Source organism: Pteropus vampyrus, unplaced genomic scaffold (assembly GCF_000151845.1).
Source record: "Pteropus vampyrus isolate Shadow unplaced genomic scaffold, Pvam_2.0 Scaffold63, whole genome shotgun sequence".
NCBI classification, from domain to species: domain Eukaryota; kingdom Metazoa; phylum Chordata; class Mammalia; order Chiroptera; family Pteropodidae; genus Pteropus; species Pteropus vampyrus.
Genome location: NW_011888844.1, coordinates 8,439,461 through 8,442,673, shown reverse-complemented (window position 1 = coordinate 8,442,673; position 3,213 = coordinate 8,439,461).

The window sequence follows — 3,213 nt, the reverse complement described above, 5'->3', positions numbered from 1 at the left end:
TTGGTATCAAGGTAATATTAGCCTCATGAAATGACTTGGAAAGTATAGCCTCCTCTTCAATTATTTGGAAGATTTTAAGAAGAATAGGTATTAAAACTTCTTTGAATGTTTGGTAGAATTTACTGGTGAAGCCATCTGGTCCTGGACTTTTACTTTTTGGTAAGTTTTTGATGATTGTTTCAGTTTCCTTACTGCTGATCAGTCTATTTAGATTTTCCAGATCTTCTTGATTAAGTCTAGGAAGGTTATATGTTTTTAAGTACTGGTCCATTTCTTCTAGGTTATTAAATGTGGTGTTATATACTTTTTCATAGTATTCTTGCATGATCCTTTGTATTTCTCTGATGTCAATCATAATTTCCCCTCTTTCATCCCTGATTTTCTTTATTTGTGTTCTTTCTCTTTTTTCTTTAGTGAGTCTAGCCAGGAGATTATTGATTTTATTAACCTTCTCAAAGAACCAGCTCTTTGATGTATTTATTTTTTCTCTTGTTTTTTGTTTGTTTGTTTTGTTTTCAGTTTCATTTATTTCTACTCTAATTTTGACGATTTCCTTCTGTTGACTTTAGGCTTCATTAGTTCTTCCTTTTCTAGTTTTTTTAAGAAGAAGCGTTAGGTAGTTTATTTGGGCTCGTTCTTGTTTTTGGAGATAGGCCTTTAATGATATGAACTTTCTTCTTATTACTGCTTTTGCCATGTACGAAAAGTTTTGATATGTTGTACTATCATTATCATTCATTTCTATGTATCTCTTGATCTCTCTTTATATTTCTTCTGTAATCCAGCTATTCTTCAGTAGCATGTTGTTTCATCTCCATGTATTTGTGGTTCTTCCTGATTTATTTTTATAGTTGATCTCTAGTTTCAAAGCATTATGATCGAAGAATGTATTTGGTATGATTTCCACCCTCTTATATTTGTTGAGGCTATTTCTGTGTCCCAGTATGTGATCGATTCTTGAGAATGTAATAAGCAGCTGTTTTGGGATGGAAGGCTCTGTAAATGTCAATTATGTACAGCTGGTCTAATGTGTCATTTAAGAAGAGAGAGTTCATTACTATCTTGCTATAGCAATTCTCTTCTTATTTCCTTATTGCTTTTCTGTTTAAATAATCTGTTCATATCTGACAGTGGGGTATTTAGGTCCCCTACTATGATAGTGTTTTGGTCTGTTTCTCCCTTTAGTTCTATTAATAATTTCTCTACATATTTTGGGGCTCCCCAATTGGGAACATAGATATTAATAAGTGTTATGTCTTCTTGGTGCTTGATTCCCTTTATCCTTATGAAGTGCCCCTCAGTATCTTTCTTTATCATTTTTATTTCGAAGTCTTTTTCATCTGATATTAGTACCACTACTTCCACATTTCTCTGAATGCCATTTGCTTTAAATATAGTTTTCCACCCTTTCACTTTGAGTCTATATTTTTCTTTGGTGCTGAGATGTGTCTCCTGAGGCAGCATATGCTTGGGTTTTGTTTTTTGATCCAGTCTGCAACTCTGTGCCTTTTTATTGGTGAGTTCAATCCATTTACATTTAGGGTGATTATTGAAATATGAAGTCTTCTTATAGCCACTTTATCTTTGCTTTCTGGTAGCTCGGTGTTTCCATTGCTTACTTGTCCTTGTGTTTCTGTCTTCATTATTTTGGTCGGCGTTTGTGGGTTTTGCCTCTGATTCTTCTTGTTTTTTGTTATATACTTCAGTTCTGACTCTATCGTGTGTGGTTACCATTACAAATATGAAAAAGATAGATATATATATACAGGCATTTATTTTCTTCTTTGTGTGCCTTTTCTTCTTTCCCCTTTGTGAATTTGGATCTTTGAATCTTTCTCTTTTCAGTCATTATTATCTCAATTTGTTTCTATGTATGCTGAACGTTCATTACTATCTTGCTATAGCAATTCTCTTCTTATTATTTAAGCTTATAATGTCCTGTTCTTAGTAAGGGTTGCACTCCTCTGCCTCTATTTGCCTGGTAGTCACTTTATTCCTAATTATTTAATTTTATTTTGTTTTTATTTTGTTTTAGGTGAGCTGACCCCTTTCAGAATTTCCCGTAGTGCAGGCCTTGTAGTGGAGAATTCCCTCAATTTTTGTATGTCTGAAAAGGTCTTAATTTCTCCTTCATATCTAAAGGAGAGTTTTGCTGGATACATTGTTCTAAACTGATAGTTCCTTTCAATTAATAGCGTGAATATTTAATTTCACTCCTCTCTGATTTGTAAGGTTTGCGCTGAGAAGTCCGATGATAATCTAATGGGTTTTCCTTTATAGGTTATAGTCTTCTTTTCCCTGGCTGCTCTGAGAATTCTATCTTTGTCATTGATTTTTGATAACTTTAATACAGCATGTCTTGGTGAAAGGCTTTTTGAGTTGAGATAATTGGGTGTCTGTTGACTTCTTGAATTCCAAATTCTAGCTCATTCCTTAGATTTGGGAAATTCTCATTAACTATTTGTCTGAAAATGCTTTCTAGTCTCTGATCCTTTCCATCTTTTTTGGTAATATCCATTATTTTTATGTTTCCTCTCCTGATGCTATCAGTCATTTCTTGTATTTCTCTTTCATTATTTTTCATTCTTCTGTTTTTCTCTTCTTCCATCTGATTTATTTCTAGATTTCTGTCTTCAATATCACTGATCTTTTCACCATTTGGTCGACTCTATTTCTCAGGCTTGCTATTTCATTTTTCAACTCTTGCATTTTCTTTTTGTTTTGTTTTGTTTTTATCTCCAGAAGTTCCATTTGGTTCTTTTTGATGGTTTCAATCTCCTTGCTCTGCTCATGTAGCTGTTTTTGCAATTTCTGAAATTGTTGATATGACTCATTTTGGAACTCACTGAGTATTTTCAGAAGTACCATCCTGAATTCTCTGTCACTTAAGTCACATATTTCTATGTCTACAAGCTCATTTTCTGGAGATTTTTCTCTTTCTTTCTGAGATGCCTTTTCACCTTGGTCGTTCATGGTGTTTAATGGACTATTTCTCCACCTGGGCATTAATGAAAGTGTATTCTGTTGTTTTTCTAGAAAGACGATTTATTATATAAAGATCTCTCTTTAGCCTGCTGCAAAGAAGATGCTTTTCTTTTGGTTTCAATTGGGTGGCATCTAAGCCTCTTGGATCCCTGCTTTATGTGGAGCCTAATGTCTTTTATTTTCTTGTAAAAATTTAATCATACTTACTACGCTCAGTTTTAGTCCCTG